We start from the raw sequence: 17,478 nt of genomic DNA, 5'->3' as shown, positions 1-17,478 counted from the left end.
CTCTTTATTTGGCCCACTTGTGAAATGTGTCTTCATGTAATATGAAGGAAGGGCAGTCAGAAAACATTTCTATCGCAGTAAAATCGTTATAATACTTGCTGCAGTGACAAGGAGGAAATAAACAAACAAAAAAACAATAGTAGTGTTAATTATTCTTGCTACCTAGTTATGTGTAGTATGAAAGGGACTCTTTTCTGGTAAAAACTGATATCTGAAAGGCCTCTAAAAATCATACAATGATTTAAAGGCCTCTAAAAATCAGGCCTTACAGACTACATCAACCTTCAGCTCACAAACGAATTGCTGCTGGAACCATTCAAATTATTCTAGAAACTTCCAAAAATATATATTCAAAACTTGTTGTCTGCAACCTTCTGCTCAGCAATGAAGACTACCAGGAGCCAAAAATATACATTTTGTGTAAATAGCTTTGAACTTTCTGAAGCGCTAACGACCAGCTGCTCATTGTATGTGACCTAAAGTGTCTAACTCAGGGGTATTTCCTGCATACATTAGTCAAGGGCACTGCCTAACAAAGTACGACACTCCACTTGTGACTCTATTAGACATTCTAAATAGCAGAATAAAGAAGAGAACTAACAGGGAATAGAATCAATGGAATTGTAACAACTATATACGATGTCAGAGGGATAGTAGATTGGGGGGGCTATCACTTTATGAGGGTGTAAGTGTCTAACTATTACATTGTTTTGTACACTGGAAACTAATTAAAAAAAACCTATTAGAATATATGTTAAAAAAAAAAAAGAAAAAGAAGAGAACTAAGATATGGGGGTTTTTGCGAAGAATTTAACAAGGGAATAGCATTGGAAGAGAGGGCCCTGGCCAGAAAGATGTAGCCCAGACCTCCACCAGAGGTATTCCTCTGGTTCATTACATTATCTAGGTACAGAGTGGGCTTGCAAGTCAAAATCACAACATATTAACATAAGAAAGAACATTAACATAACCTCCCACTCTGCAGAGGAGAAAACATCTTTCAACTTCATCTCAATTTCAGCTAAAATTTAGAGGAGATTTCTGATGAATACACATAAAACCTACTATATAAAAAAATTGGTTTTATGGCCTCCTTGATTGGGACATTTCTGCTACATAAAGCACTGGATGACTACTATTGAACAAAATTTTCCCTTTATATTTCTCTAGACTAGAAACGATAGAGTATGAAGAACCTTTTTTCCTCTCCCATTCTCTCTTTCCCTCAGGTGCTCATCTTTGACTCATATTTATAGGTTTAAGGATAGCTCTGTACAGAAACTTAAAAATTCTAACACCCACGAATTCCAGTTCTCCTAACCCAGCACAACTGAAAGTATATTCACACACTGCTATTGACTTTTGCTTATCAGTCCATAACAAGGTTATACAGAAATTGAGAATAGCATTTAGAAAGTTTTTCAGCAGTTTGTCACAATAATTTTAAATCTCTTGGAGCTGATCATAAAAAAGAGGTTTATATTTTGTGTACTTATCCATAAAGGACTGGGAATTTAAAATAACTGACTGGTTTTTAACCGTAGATAGTTTGAGAAGCACTGTCCTGATCAGTGGTCTTTCCAATTGCCAGTGCCTTGCTCTTGATCCATAATTATGCAATGATTGATTCTGACCTTCTGATCAGCAATGCTCAGGATGCAAAATGTCAATAAAAATAATCCATCACCTAATATCAGTATAATTTTTGTTTGTTTTTTTACCTTGAAAAGTACTATCACAGATTATGTCATTTCAATTTTTACAACCGTATGAGATGGCAAAGAAAATATAATAACGTATTATACATTTTATATGTGATTCTGCTGAATTCAGAGCTACTGTACCCTGTCAGAGATGAGAAGCTAGAGAAGGCCAAGAGAGAGTAGAAAGGTTATTTACTGAGTTGGTAAATATGAAGAATGTTCTTAACATCTCTAAGATATGCTTTCCTTTCCTGAAGCAAGCAGATAATACTTGCCTTGCAAGTTGAAGACTTGATAAAAAGAATAAGTGAAAAAATATGGTAAGCATTTAAAAATTATTAATAAGTGTTATTTGTCCTTGTTAAAGGCTAGACTACAGGTAAAACAATGGTATCTCACAAAATAATATAGTTTTTCCAAGGTCTGGCACAAAATAAAATTTCAGTAAATATTAGGATGAATGACTAAATGAGCAAGAGTTTTTCCTTCTGTACTGAATTATTTCTAATGTACACAGAACTTAACCAAGAGGAACATAACCTCATAATTCTGTTTCCTATGACTGTATCACTTAGGATTGCATGGAGGTGTCCACTATACATATATTCAGCTCAGATATCTTCAAAATCACTTTAATTAAAGAACTCTTATCTCCAAACAAAGTTTTATAAATTGTTCCATTGTCTAAAAAAAGCAAAAAGTATCCATGTGACAGAAACAACGTGGTCTGGTTCCTGACTCATGCACCTTCCCCCCAAACCCCACAATAGCCATTGAGATACCTTCTCAGGCCCGTGGGGCTCCATAGTGCACAGTCTGAAAAGCACCGTCTTTCTAATAGTGAACAATGTTGAACACTTGGCAGTAGAAACAGGTTTAACCAACGTGACCAAAACTGACAAGAATTTAGTAAGTTAGAAAAAAATAAAAGCAAGTGCACAGACTTTAAGTAGCCTAGCTACCTCTCCTAAAAATCTTTTAAGATGTCATGGCCAAAAATAAATCATTACATTTACCTTTGAAAGTTCAGTCTATAGTGAGTTATCCATAACTTTCCATCATTCCACCCAATTATACTTTTTTACATGCTTTGAGAGAAGTGCAGAATTTCCTGTTGGGGACTGTAGTTTTAGTTATTTGGTTGATTTTGTGATCATCGAAAGTCAGCTTTCCACAAGTTCAAAGATAGGAAAACACAAGAAACCAATGAAGAAGTTACAAACTTCTAGATAATCTTTTGGTCCTTACAAGGGTCAGGTAGTTGGAAACACTGACCTGATCAATCAAGAGAAGTGTACTTCTGGGGAAGTAAATGAGACCTCTTCAGCAAAAATGCTTGAAAGAACATGCTGCAACTTCAGGTCAGGTACTGGGCAAGACACTGGAGCCCCCAGGAAATTTGCCTTGAGTACAGTGGTTAGTACTATATGGGGAGCTTGGGCAAATGAAGACCCTGAAAAGGCAGATTCCCAAGGGCCCATTAGCAAGTCGAAGTGGGCTCATATTCCCCTTGGGTCAACTGTAAAAATGAGTTTAGCTTTAGTCTTGTTGAGTTCATGAACAAGGTGGGGCATGTAATTCATTCATGAAAGTGTTAAAAGGTTGGAAGAATCATAGCCTTTTGCTCTGAACTTCCAGGTCCATTTCTCTCGTGTGTGTGTCCCTTATGTTCTGCCAACCTTAGTATGGTTTGAATTAGCAACTGCTACTCGAAGGTATTGTCATTCTATTTGTCCTCCCCTATAGATTCCTCATTTTTCTTTTTAATTGAGGAAACTTTAATCAACCTTTGTGCTCCCTTCTTTATAGCACAGTCTCTAAAGCCAAGATGATACATTTTGCCAAAACTAACTCACCTTGAATTGTAATGGATATAAAACCCCAAAATTGTGACTTTCTAATGACTTTCTACCACCATTATGAAAAATATGAGAGCTATACCATATAGACTAACTAACTTGGGATGATTCTGTTAGAATTTCAGTTTGTAATGCAAACATAGTGATCAGGAATCTTTTTATAAAAGATGATATCCTTCGCATTGAATTGTGTTAAAGTGTTCAAGTATTACAACTGGGTATGTCCAGTTACTTCAGTGGTTTAAGGTCCAAGATTAATAAGGGCGAGGTCAAAATTTTGATCACAGAAGGTCAGCTGGCCTTTCTCAATTCCGTGTCACAGCCAGGATGAATAAGAGCTTCATGTCCCTAAAATATGTATAGTTTTTGCCTCCTTCTTACAGATCAGCAGTCTCATAGTCAATACCCATAACTCTAGCTGGAGGTTTTGCTTATGGATTCATTTAACAAATATTTATTGAGCAATATTCTAGGCACCATGCCCAGTACTGGGGATTAGGAGATAAATAAGAAAAAATGGAACAAACATTTAAGAGCCTAGGCTGTTCCAGGCATTATGCCAACTAGTTTTTGTGTGAAAGTTCCTTTCATTCTAAATCAGCCACGCAATGTACACATCAATGTCTCAATGACTTTTTCCTTTAAAAGTAAAATTCACTATTTTAAAAGTTATAGGAGCCGGCCCTGTGGCTCAGGTGGTTAGAGCTCCATGCTCCTAACTCTGAAGGCTGCCGGTTCGATTCCCACGTGGGCCAGTGGGCTCTCAACCACAAGGTTGCCAGTTCAATTCCTGGAGTCCCGCGGGGGATGGTGGGCTGCGCCCCCTGCAACTAAGACTGAAAGGACAAAAACTTGAAGCTGAACGGCACCCTCCACAACTAAGATTGAAAGGACAACAACTTGACTTGGAAAAAAGGCCTGGAAGTACACACTGTTCCCCAATAAAGTCCTATTCCCCTTCCCCAATAAAATCTAAAAAAAAAACAAACCAACATTTGAATCATAAAAAAAAAGTTCCAGAAAAAAATTGTTAAAAAAAAAAAAAAGTTATAAAAGTAACATATGGTCATTATAAATGTGAAAAATATGCAAAGGTACAAAGACAAAATTAATATCCATAATAGCAACCCCTGGGGTAATTATTATTAACTTGGGAATCTTTCCTGTAGGTGAATTAAGAGAGTTCTGTGCCTGAAAAAGTGTAATGTGTCTTGAGGCACTCGTATGAGTATTTTGTAGCAGTGTGGCCAAAGGGGATTAGAAATTGAAGGCTTAAAGCTAACTTGGCTGTTTATATGAGACTTTGTGAGCTTCCCTTTCTTCCTCACTCTCATGCCCACCCCACTTTGTCCTCTCCTGAACAACTCTGTATCCTCCTTAAAGTCTAAGGACATAGCATTTCCTCTGGGAGCCCTTCCTTGACATTCCTCCTGTACATTCACCCTCTAGTTAGATTCTCCATTCTATCCTCCTAGGGAACTCTGTCTCCTTCTATATAGCACTATTATAATTGTAACGAAATAATCAGCTCCTGTTAGTTTAATATCTACTTCTCTCTTACTTACTACCACATCTTCACTGCTTGGCAAAGTTTCAGACATATAAAATATTCTTTGGATTAACTGAATGAATGAAAGATTATGGTATAAAGACCAAAGGTTCTGTAGGAATTCTGTCAGGACCAGAGGCCCTGAGAGTGGGCTGGGAGCTGCTGCTCTAAACTCTGGAGCATATATTGACAGAGCAGAGGGATGAAAAAGGGCATGCCCAGATGAGGAGCAATGTGACACAGAGACACTGGTAGACTTAAGGTACACAATACATAACTTTCTGAAATTTCACTTTTTTGGGAAATTGATTCATTTTCCTGTTGATATATCCAAGACATGGACACACACACACACACACACACACACACACACACACAAGATCTAGATTAACATTTAAAAATCATATTTAAGAATGCCTAAAGATTTTCAATATTAACAGTATCTAAAAATAACTGTGTAATAGTCATAATTTCATACAATAAGTCAAATACTTTACCAAATATTCAGCAGTATAGAGAACCTAGAAACTTCCTGGAATTGGGAAATGTGGGAAAGACTAAATCTCTTATTTCTGGAGAAACAATAGAACATTTTTTTTTAGGAATTTATTAAAAGAAGCCCTTGTGAGCAAGTGTTTTCTTATGATACCTTTTATTTTCTGGCTTCCTTCCAAACTAGATGAGCAGTATCAATTAAGAAGTCTGGTGTACAATTCTGTATTACATCATCTATAAATCTCACAGAATTGTACACCTGAAATCTATGTAATTTTACTAACAATTGTCACCCCAATAAATTTAATTAAAACAAAAACAAGAAGTCTAAAGTCTGCTGCTTAGAATATTCTTACACTTGCAGTAAGGAGGTGCAATGGCTTTATGAGTTCTGCCCTCCCTACTGTTACTTGCCTTAGTATTCTTTAGGCTTTGTGGATTTAAGCAGTGTCAGAGCCAGCAGAACCTTTGTGATTATCTAATCCAGCTCCATCATTTTGCAGTTGAGGAAAACAGAGGTGAAGTTATTTGCTAGGCACACATGCTAGTTGCTGGCACCTCAAATCCAGGCCTCTGGGCTCCCTGTTGCTCCAGCGTTCTTCGCCTGGACAATCTAGTCTCCCAGGTGGATCTGTGTTTGTGTGTATTTTGGGTAAGGAGAGTGAGGCAATGCCTAGGTTTTGAGATTGACCAATCACTTATGTGACCATGGCCACCATTAGGCCAGAAGGACTCAGATTTCCGTGTATCCTAAAGAACCAAAGGAAATATAATATTCCAGCATAGAAATGAAGAGGCTCAAAATACAAGCAGCTATCTGAGAAAGAGCTTCTGATAGCTTGAAAGAACTGAGATCTGCAATCACTATTCTCAAAAGAAAAAGAGAAAGTGACAGGAAAGGGATTAAGAATTATAACAATTTGTTATTTAAATTGAATTTACAGAATTGGATCTGCAACAAATCAACATTTGGAGAGCATATTTTCCACCTTCTTTACAGTGTAATTTGAGAATATCAGCAATAACTGATAAAAGTAACATCAGACAAGAAAGGAAGACCTCCCCACATGTAGATCACTCTCATTAAATTAAAAAAAGAAGATAAGATATGGAAGCCAGACTTGCAAAAGATACAGCCAGGCCATTTATCACTTCAATTACAGTCTGCAGGATGTTGAGTCACAGATGGAACTCTTGTAAAACATGCAAATGAACATAGACCCGCAATATACAACCTAATGAAGATGAATATATGTGAGAGTAAAAGTAGTATATAATGAATGGCAATGCACCAAGCCAGGTTCCTCTGTGCTTAGGGAATGCAGAGATCAGATTTTCATTCTTCTGTGAAGTAAAAATAGAGTTGAGACAGGCCCATGTGCCTGGCCAGCTCACCCCTGGAGCTCGGCACATCTGGACTCATGCTTTACAGAGAAAAGCAAGGAACAATATAATCCCCATAGTCTTTGGCCACAAAGATCCTCAAACCCATTCCCATCTGTCAGGGTGCTAATCTGGTTTGAACATTCAGTCCTTCTTTCCAGAAAGTCCTCCCAGAGTAACCCAACCCTTCTTCCAAACTGCCAACACAGCCTGACTTCTGTGTTCCTGCAGTTGGAATTCTACTGCACACGCATCTGTCTGGCTGGTTTGATTCCTTGTTAATTTAGAAGCTGTTTAACAAAACTCTGACTCTTGTTATGTATATTGGTCAGGGTCTGCAGCACTTTGCTCTGTGAGTGCTCATAAAAAAGTATATAACACCTATAAAGAAAACCGGCTTGTCTAAGGTGGGAGGTTATTTTACTTTCTCTCAGCTCTCCCAAAGCTACAGCTGCAATACAGACTTTAATGCAGGCTTAGGGTAGTGAGAGCTGTAAGGAACAAAGGGGAAAAGAAGATTATAATTTAAAGGTCTTAAAAAAATTTAATTTACATGATCTATTTTTAATCTCTCATATGATTCTAACCCATATAAAAGGAGGCCTGGTTACTCTTGCTTTGAAACCAGGTGGAGCAAGACATTCAAAACCACATCACTCTGACTCAGAAAGCTTTCAAGAATTTACTAGATCTTTGTTGTAATTTCCTTAAAACTTTCTCAAAACCCTCTTTAGACATCTTTTCCAGGTTTTATATCACTAGGGCCATCTTCCTTCAAATTTTGGTGAATAAAATCCTTCATTTAGTTATATTCTGATATATTAAAGAACAATTTGAAGTTGCAAAGGGAATCTATGTAAATTACCTCACTGTTTTACTCAACACACATTGATTGAGCACCTGTTGTGTACTGGTCACTATTATAAGCTTCATGGCTACAAAGATAAATATGACACGATCCCTGCCTATTGATGAGGGAAATAGCAGAGCAGCAACATAATTGTCTCCATTTTATAGGAAAGAATCTACACTCAGAGATCAAGGGAGGGCATATAGCTGGTAGTGTGACATCTGAATCAGACCCAGGACTATCTAACTTTTAGATCATTACTCTCTAGTTGTCTATGTAAGATTTTTTTCAGAGATTAAAAAAAGAGCTCTTTGGAAAACAAAAACAAAACAAAACAATGACAAAATCCTTTCAGTTATACTCAATTAGAATTCCCAAACTGGCATAAAAATAATAGTTACAGCCAACTGGAATTTGAAATGGCTTTCTATAAGCGATCTTTATTCAACTAAGCCTCTATAGCAGTGTTGTCCAATAGAACTTTCTGAAAAGATGGAAAGATGTTCTGTTCTGTACAATATGGTGGTCACTAGACACAGGAAACCATTGAGCCCTTGAAATATGGCTAGTGCAACTAAGGAAATGAATTGTTTTGTTTTGTTTTAGTGAATTTAAATTTAAATAACCACATGAGGCTGTATAGTACGCAGATCATAGCAACATTCCCTGGATGACCAGGGAATTTTACATATTTTACTGGAGAAGAATATTTTCTTAATAAATAGAAGAGATATTTAACAGGTATTTAACCTGTTTTAATATTTTGTGGGGTAGAGGTAAAAGTACAGTAGAAAGAGAAACAGACAGGTAAAGATGCTGTGGGGACAGAGCCAGGATTGCAGTTTCCAGGCTCTTGGCCTCATGTGGAAAGGTGCTGGCTTAGGTAGTAAATGGCCATCAACTGTGATTTCATGGCCATCAGCTGTGGCTAGTTGGCTGTCAGCTGTAACCAGTGAGCCATTGGCCACTAATATAACTGCTGTGGCTACGCTAGCAGCAAATGGGGGCTAGCAAGGAGATGGTAGCTGAGCTAGCAAAAGCGGATTGCAGTTAGCATGGCGGAGTGCGGGTTGCGGATTGCAGAGAAGCATACAGCAAGTAGCGGATTGTGTGACTCCTACTTCCTGTGTCTCCAACCCAGCCGCCAGCGAGAATATAGTGGTATGACACCCCTACCTATGGCTCCGTGGGTGTTCCTTTTTGGCCTCACCATATCCTATGTTCCTATGTGGGAAGCAGGACTAGAGACTCCAGAAGAGACCCCGCCTGTCACCCTGCATGACAAATGACGCAGCGAGCAGGGTCTCCTGCATGACAGATGCTAACAGGCAGAGCCCAAATGAACGCAGCCTTTCAGGAAACAAAGTAAATTAGTAAAGATGGTGGCCCACATGCTGATCATTACTAGGAAAAAATTCTCATTCCACAGATAGTTATACTTGTGGTGGTGGGGAAAATAAGCTTACAGAAATCTGTTTCTGAATGAAACGGCTTGTCTATTTTTATCCATTCAAGCTAGACATATTACTGAATATTAATAAACTCTGTGGTCTAAAATGAACTGGTTGAATGTGGGAAGGAGAGAATTTGTTCTTTTTTCCTCTAAATAAAAGACAAGTCAATCTGAAACTAAATCTTTGCCCCATGCAAACCAAGTAAAGATTTTACCCCTTAAAGATTCAGGTGTCATCTCGAAAGATGGCAACCCATATTTTTTCTATGAGTAATTCCCACAACCCCCTGACTTGCACAATCTATGGCTTTTTCTAATAAAGGCACAACTGCTTCTTCTTATTCATTTTGCATTTTCACGCTATAAAGAAATCCAAGCTGGTCAGGGTGAAAAAGTTTCACCATTAGCTCTGCTCTTAAACTGAGGCTGCACAGGAGATTTGGTGACCAGGGTCCATACAACTTAATAAAAAAAAAAGAAATTTATAATGGAATTACCGAAACAGTTCAATTACAACAGCGCACATAAAGGACATCAAACAGAGGGCAAACGGAAGCCAAGACCCACAGAGCTCTCAGGGCACCATCATTTTCTCCCTTAATTATAAGGAATTATTCCAGAGATACAAGCAAGGTATAATATATTGGAAATATAAAGATACTGGATATGAATTTCTAACCTGTTTTAATATGGAAACATCACTACCTGTTGTCTGTTTTTCTTTGCTTTTCTGCATCGGAAGGAATGATTCAATTCATTTCAGAAGAAAGGGTACCAGTCACTGCCTTCCTTCCATTCCCATTGCTGTCCACCCCCAGGAAGGAAGACAAACATTTCTCCTTTCCCCCTGGAAGTGTCTAATGACCAAGCTTTCCTACACTGGAAAGAGAAACCAGTGTTAAGTTGCTAATGATCTGGACTCTGAATTTCAAAACTATTGACGCTTATTGCATGAAAGAAAAGTAAATAGTATAGGGCATTGGGTTCAATGGGGAGAGGGTCTAGGATTGGAGCTCCGGAAAGTACTAAAACTGGGGGACAGTGGACAAGAAAAATGGGACTTACTGTATGAGGAGAATTGTCTGAGAAAAGGTGGAAGGGATGGGTAAAAGGGGAACTGACATGGAAATATAGGGTAAGTACTTGAAAAACAGTCTGAATATGAGGAGAATCTTTTGTCTCCAGCTATGACCTCACATATGTGAGAATCTGTATCAGGAAATTCAGTGGTAGTTTTTCTCCATTTATACCAATATCTCACTAAGTTGACTGACAATGGATACAACAACTATTTTTGCCCCTCTGGATTTACCTCTTAGGGCTTTGATAAATTTCAGAACAAGAGTTCTATTCATCTATGGTTGTGTTTCTCACAGTCTGACCCAAGAATCCTTTACGTTAGAATCACCAGGAACAAACTACTTAAAAATGCAGACTCCTGGGCCTCACTCTAAGGGATTATGATTCAGTAAGTCTGGAGTGGATCCCAGGAATCTGTATTTAAAGCAATTTCCCAAGTGATGTGATCAGATAAAAATGGAAACCACTGTTTTAGGAATATCTTTAACTTTTTCTAGCAAAAAGGTAACCTATCAATTATACATCATGAAACAATGTCACACAAACAATTCTTTACAAATGCGTATAGAGTGGTTATTCTGGGCTTTCAAATATGGTTTATAACTAAAATTCTACAAGCCATTTTCCATATCTTCATTTTTTTCCCTTTTTCTTAACCAATCCAAGCATACATTTTTCTTTTACCCAGAAGAATAGGTACAATACAACACAGTGTTTGTTTTACTCTTGCCTTCAAACAATTATAATCAAAGTCCAAACAAACATTTCATTTTAAAAAGAGAATGTTATAAGAATAAACAAGTGGAAAGAGATCTCTGAGGCTAAACATGGGTTTTTAGTGAAAACAATTTTTTTTCAATAAATTCTAAAAATCACTAAACATACATTCAGAAGCAGGGTGCTAATACATTAGAACTCGTAGATGACTAAAAATGAAAAAGAGAAGTAGTTCCGGAAGTGACCGGTCCACATCCTAAGGTCACTTGTACTCATAACAGAGTAAGGAAGTCCCTCCTGTTCTAGAATATCTTCCCCACCCATTTAGCCACCCACTGCCTTCCATTTCCACATCACACTTCTTTTTTTTTGTTTAGGACTGCTGTAATTTTAAACCTTTGTGTGGAAGGAGTAGTATATAAACCAATTGTAAACACTTACTAAAACATATATAACCATTACTTAGAGAAAATAACTGATAAAATGACACTCAGGTCAGACAAAGTTTCAGTGGGTAAGAGGTTGTCTTGAATTGGGTGCTCCCAGAATCAACTGGTAAGACAACGAATAAAGTAATAGTAATTTATTTGCCATCAGATCAAATAAATCATGAGTAGGGGAACAGGGAAGTGAAATAGGGAAAAGAGAAAAGCAATATAGTGTGTGATAATGAACAATTTACTACTGTGGCAATTGGGGTGCATCCCAGGGGGAACCTCTAGGACACTGTGAATAGCACATCTCAGTTTTCTCAACCAAGACGTAAGATCTGGGGTATTTATTCACCAACTGATGTTCATCATTGGTTGAGAGATGCTCCAGGGCATTATTTCCTCCAGGCATTTTTATCATTCCACTTGTATGGAACTGAGTGACCTGACTCTTGGGCTTGAAGAAAAAAGCCATCAGCATGCAAGAGACTGATGCCTGCTAAGGGGACATGGATTGGGTTCCAACAGTGTCTGCAGTAATCCACCTTTTGCATCACTCCAGTCCCCTGGGGCCTTATTTTACATTGACTCAGTCACTGATTCTTTACAGAGATAATTTGCTAGAAACTTCAAAAGAGAAAAAGAACAAAGACAACAGGAAAGTTAATGGCACGAGATACAGTCACCCCTGGTGCAGTCAGTCCCAGAGTCACCACTGATAATTATCATCTCCATCCTTTACCACTTGTTTAGTAGTTTGGCTGGTTTAGGTTGCTTCCCTGGTTTGGCAACCTAGAACTTCATCCCTGAGGGTTATGAGCCCTTGATTAGCAGCTTTCGTCAAACTGAGACTGCTTGAATTGCCTGTTCGTGATTATCACCATATAGGAAATCAACCAAAAGTGCCCCAGTGAATTTTCTGGGTTCCAGATATTTCCTTCTCTGCTAGCACTATATATAAATAATCTATCTCCCATCTTCATCCCACTATAGTGACACTTCTTTTCCTGGTAGTTTATCAGCATGAGAAGTGCAAAATGACCAGGTGGCAGTCATAACTTTAGGTTTAGGGAATCTCAAAGAGACGACTGAAGAGTACAGGGAGTTCCCAAGACTATTTCCAGGGCCTTGTGAGGGCCACCATTTCCAACTATGTATCTGTGAGGGACCTGAAATTTTCTTCATATGGTTCAACCAGAAAAAAAAAAAAAAGAAGAAGAAGAAGCCTTCACAATAGGTTGAACCCTGAAGTTGATGTGGGAATCCACCTGCTTCTATTAAACCAGAGACTTGCAAAAATATAAAACAAGGGCATTCTGTCATTAAAATTTTTGTTTTGGAAATATTTCCTTTTCTCTAAATACAGTATTTACTTTAATATGCAATAGGTGTGCTACTGTTATTTTAAAATAAATTAATAAATGAATACTCTTAAAATTCTTTAGCTTTAATTACAAATACGATAATTAGTGGTAGAGAAAACCCACAAAAATAAAACTCATTGAGATCCTCAAAGAATATAAAAGGGTCTTGAAACTAAAAAGTTTTAGACGTCTGCTTTAGGTTTAGTGGGACTTTACAGTGCTTATTCCCAGATACTGTAAACAAGGACCTTCACCCCCACAAATCCTAAATGTGTTGGGATGACAGGAACAAAAATCCCAAGAGAATCACTGGACATGATAGTGAGAGGAACCACTCTTACTTCCACCACTTGGTTTCCTGACCCACATATTATAACTTTTGAGACACAGAAGCATACAATGGCTATAGATTCAGTTTATACCACCCCAACTCTGCAGGGTACCCTTCCCAAAGTGGCATCTTAATTGTATCGTTTTAAATTATACTGTGAAAATTTTATAACACACAAAGTAGATAGCATAATATAATGAACCCCTCTGAACCAGTCATCCATGTCAAAATTTTGTAACGTATGCTTTATCTCTATTCCTTTCTTCATTTTTCCCTTTTGCTCTGCTTTTATGTTTTTACAGTTCTTTTACAACTTTATTGAGATATACTTGCAGTACAATGTACTTCACATATTGAAAGTGTATAATTTGATAAGATTTGACATATTACACGACTGTAAAGTCATCCTGAAAATCAAGATAACAAACATTACCATCACCTTTTAAGGTTTCCTTCCTGCCTTTTTGTAATTCATCCCTCCCTCCACCTCTGTCCGCATGCAACCACTGATCTGTTTTGTCACTATAGATTAGTTTTCATTTTCTATACTTTCATATTAAGGAAATCATAAAATATGGACTCTTTTTTGCTTGGCTTCTTTTCACTCAGCATAATTATTTTGAGATTTATTCATGTTCTTGTATCAATAACTCATTCATCTTACTGCTGAGGTATCCCACTGTATAGATATATCACAATTTGTTTATCACTTATTGATATACATTTGGACTGTTTCCAAGTTTGGTTACTAAATGTAATGCAGCTATGAGCGTTTGTGTACTAGTTTGTGTGGGGACATGGATTCTCGATTCTCTAAGAGTGGAATGTTTGAGTCATATGGTAGGTATATTTTTAGCTTTTTAAGAAAATGCCGAACTTTTTTTCAAAGTAGTAGTACCATTTAACATTCCCACCAGGAGTTTAAGAGAGTTTCAGTTGCTCCATATCCTCATCAAAACTTGGTTGGTCAGTTATTTTAATTTCAACCATTCTAATATGTGTATAGTGGTATCTCATTGTGGTTTTAGTTTACATTTCCCTGATGGCTAATGGCATTGAACATATTTTCTGTTTGTTTGCCATTCATATATCTTCTTATGTGAAATGTCTGTCTAAAGCTTGTCTTATTATTGAGTTTTAAGGGGTTTGATATGTAATATATGAGAAAATAAATATTTGGTCTTTGTCCCAGGTTCCTGGGCACTTAGCTCCTAAAACCCCTGGAATTTCTGGAGTGATAAGATTGTCTTTTTTATGTTAATAAGATGGTGGTAGGGGACCCCTAGAGAGCTTTAGAATGGGGGCTAGTCACCAAAAAGACCAAGGTATGATTAGAGGATTAGAACTTTCAGCACACCTCCTAACCTCCTGGGCAGGTAGAGAGGCTGGATACAGAGTTAGTCACTGTGGCCAATGATTTAGTCAAGCACTTCTACGTAATGAAACCTCCATAAAATCCCCCAAGCAATGGGACTGGGAGAACTTCTAGGTTGGTAAACACATCGAGGTGCTGGGAGGATGACCCTAAACATCTCTTCTATTTGTCTGTTCTGAGTTGTGTCCTTTATAATAATAAATCAGTAATAGGAAGTAAAGTGCTGTCCCTTTACTTCTGTGAGCCATTCTAGCAAATTATTAAACCTGAGGAGAGGGTCATGGGAAACCCCAATTTATAGCCTGTTGGTCAAAAGTACAGTTGGCAATCTGGGACTTGCAATTGGCTTCTGAAGTTAGGACAATCTTATGGGACTGAGCCCTTAAACCTGTGGAATCTGACATTAACTCTGGGTCATTAGTATAAGAATTGGCTTGTAAGACACACGGTTGGTGTTCAAAGAGTTGGAGAACAAAGAGTTGGAAAATCCCACACATTTGGTGTCAGAGTACTGTGAGTAAAAAAAGCTCAGATTATATATTTTGGAAACAAGTCCTTTGTTAAATGTATGTGTTACAGACATTTTTTCTGATTTGGTGGCTTGCCTTTTTAAAGCTTCCTTTTGAAGAACAAATGTTTGCATTTTGATATTGTCCAATTTTATAAATGTTTTTCTTTTACGGTTTGTGCTCTTTGCAGTCTATCTGAGAAATCTTTGCCTATCCCAAGATAATGACGATTTTCTCCTGTCTTTCTTCCTAATGTTTTATAAATTTAGATTTTACATTTGAACCTTTGATCCATTTCAGGTTTATTCTTGTGTATGTAATGACGTAAGGGTTGATATTTATTAAGTTTTCTTATATTGATATCCAGCATCAACTTTTTAAAGACTTTTTTCTCATTAAATCACCTTGGCACCTTTGTACTAGATCAATTGATCCTGTATGTGTAGGTCTATTTCTAGACTATTTTATTCCATTCGTTTTATATATATATATATATATATGTTCTTTTTGTCAATACCAAATTATTTTGATTACTGTAGTTTTATGAGAAGTTTTGAAATCAAGTAAGATAAGTCCTTCAACTTTGTCCTCTTTTGTTAAAAATTGCTTTGGTTATATAGGTATTTTCATTTCCATATATAATTTTGAATTCACTTTTCATTTTCTACACAAAAGTTTTCTGGAATTTTTATTGGTATTTCATTGACAAATTTCAGGATATATGGAATTATAATGATATTAAACCTTTTAACACATTAATACAGTATACTTCTCCATTTATTTAGGTCTTCCATTTCTCTTAGCAATGTACCATGCGTTCTTGAAAACAATGTATATACTGCAGTTATATATAGTGCTTCATAAATGTCAATTAGGTCACGCAGACTTATAATGCTCTTATGGTCTTCCATGTCTTTATTTTTTTTCCCCCTTAGTGTCTTCAGCAATTGAATGGAGGGGAGTTGAAATTTCATGCCATGTGTTGAATTGTCTATTTTTCCATATTTTTCTCTCAATGTTTGGTTTGTGCATTTTAAGTCTCTGTTATTAGGTGAAGGCACATTTATAATTGTTAAATCTTTCTGATGAACTGACGTTTTGATTATTATGGAATGTCCCTTTTCATTATTGGTAATACTCTTTGGTTTGGAGTCTACTTTATTTGTCACTAACACAGCCACTCTAGCCTCCTTTTGCTTACTTCTGCATAGCTGATCTCTTTCTAACTATTTACTTTCCACCTGTCTGTATCTTTATCTTTTAAGTGTATCTCTGTGGGAAACATATAATACAGTCTTTCTTTTTGAAATCTATTCTGTCCATCTCTGCCTTTTAACTGGAACATTTAGACCATTAAGGTTACCACTATCTCCCACTTAGTGGCCCAGAGCTATTCTCAGGGTCATTAACTCCCTGACATTCTTGATTTGTCCCTCTGGCCACATTGAGCATAGTTTTGCAGTAAGAAGCTGTCAGCATGCAGAGGGAGAATGAGTGCCAAAGAGATGTAGGGAGGGCCTGGACAATGTCTCCTTCAGAGGAAGTAAAGAAAAGAAAGGGAAGGGTATTCTGTTTTTTTGTCTTTTGTTTGTTGTTGTTTTTTTTGTCTGAGGTAGGCAATGGTGTTAGGTAGGGAAAATAAGTCTGGGGATATCAGAAATGTGTGTGCTGAAAGGGTGAGGGCTGTGAGCCCTGGTAGGAAGTCACGAGAAAGGGGGAAGAAAAAAATAAGACACAGAAACACAAAAATCAGGCTTTTTTTAAGCTCACATTTTTTGAGTATTTACTATGCCTCATGCCTTTACTTCCAGTTCTAAGCCACTCATCTGTATTTCCTGATTTCATATTTACAGCAACAACATGTGTTAGACAGTGTTATTTTACAAATGAGGAAACTGAGACTTAGAAAAGTAATGTCCCACAGTGAGTAAAGACAGACCCTAGATCCTGTGCTTTGCCTGCTTCACAGACTTTCGTATATTTGCCGTCAGTGATCTGTGTAGTAGATCCTTCAGAAAACTAAATTCTGTTATCAGACTCTGCATACACTGAGTGATCAAGGAAGTGTTACTCAATCCTCACTAACAACTGCCTGGCACCTGAATAAAGGAGGGGCCAGGGCTTTTACAGGAGCCCCGAATCATCTGTTGTGGGTCGTCCACTTGTCCTGGGTGCTCTCGGACCCCACACTTTAGGATGAGTAATAGGATGCTCCACAGCATCTTTATCACTTCACACAGCAACTGCTTGGGCCCAAAGTGGCTGTGGAAGAGCAAGGATGATTCAGTCTATGGGACCCAGGAGGAAGCTCTAACCTTCCATGGGAAACCCTAGGGCCCCAGGTGGCCTCTCTTGGGACTGATGTTTTTCAGGGTAGGC

Source organism: Rhinolophus sinicus, chromosome 17, assembly GCF_057876585.1.
Source record: "Rhinolophus sinicus isolate RSI-liver-muscle chromosome 17, RSI-T2T, whole genome shotgun sequence".
Lineage (NCBI taxonomy): Eukaryota > Metazoa > Chordata > Mammalia > Chiroptera > Rhinolophidae > Rhinolophus > Rhinolophus sinicus.
This window is presented reverse-complemented; position numbering follows the sequence as displayed.